Consider the following 1051-nt stretch of genomic DNA (forward strand, 5'->3'; position numbering starts at 1 on the left):
TTGCTCCTCAGGAAGAAGGCCGGGCTGTGTCTGTTGGAAGCAGGCTGGCTTTTCATTACAGGCCTTCCCCAATCGTGCTTGTGCTGTTTCCAAATCTAGACTGTCCCCGATATCCTCTCTGCATCTTCCTGCTCCCCACTTAACTACTGTCTTTGTATAACAGAGAAGCAAATTCCGCTATTAAACAGTTGGATGTTGGGGAGACAGAGACGAGAATGGGGGAAATCCATCCTAATGCTCTTCCTCCAGGGCCTGGAGTCCACATTTCTATAGGCGTCCTTGAGGACAATGGTGTCATCCCTTTCCTTAGTCTGTACTGCCCATCAGGCTAGGAGTAAGGCCTTAGCCAGCAATGCTGCCGGAGACACTGGGGTCCGGATACCCTGTCTTTTGTGCTGGCCTCCCTCTCATGTTCAACAAGTACAGCGGGTTTTCTCACTGGGGACCTGGGCCACAAGAACTGGGCTGGAATCCTGGGAAAGACCTTGCTGGGCACTCTCCCCATACAGGTGCAGGTTGTTTCAGGCAATTAACTCTTTCGCCATGAGCACAAAGACTTCATCTATGTTCCTGAACTCCTTGGCGGATGTCTCCAAGCCAGCCAGGAGACCATACTTCTCGGCCAGTGTGCAGGCATCCTCAAACAGGACGTGCTGTTTCTCCCACAGGTCTGATTTGTTCCCGATCAGCATGATGACCAAGTTGGCAGCTCCATATTTTTCTACCACATGGATCCAGTGAGTGACAGATTCAAATGTGGATTGCCTTGTGAGGTCATAGGCAATGATTGCTGCCTAGGCACTCTGGTAGTAGCTTTGGGTGATGGTATGGAAGCGCTCCTGGGCTGCATCTTTACTTTCTGGCCATCTATCTCCAGGGAGCTCACCGTGAAGTCCACTCTGATGGTGTTCTGTTATGACTCACTATAGACTCCAGATTTGAAATGCTGAACCACACACATCTTCCCCACATTGCAGTCCCCAATTAGGATGACCTTGAACAAAAAGTCCATGTTCTCATCCGCTGTTCCAGCTGAGCTGGAGAACTGCAT

General features: G+C 50.4%; 1 pseudogene; it reads right to left on the reverse strand.

Annotated features, from left to right (window-relative positions):
- Positions 1 to 348: 348 nt before the first annotated feature.
- On the reverse strand, positions 349 to 1051 carry LOC116086591 (annotated as a pseudogene).

This window comes from Mastomys coucha, unplaced genomic scaffold (genome assembly GCF_008632895.1).
Source record: "Mastomys coucha isolate ucsf_1 unplaced genomic scaffold, UCSF_Mcou_1 pScaffold12, whole genome shotgun sequence".
NCBI classification, from domain to species: Eukaryota; Metazoa; Chordata; class Mammalia; order Rodentia; family Muridae; genus Mastomys; species Mastomys coucha.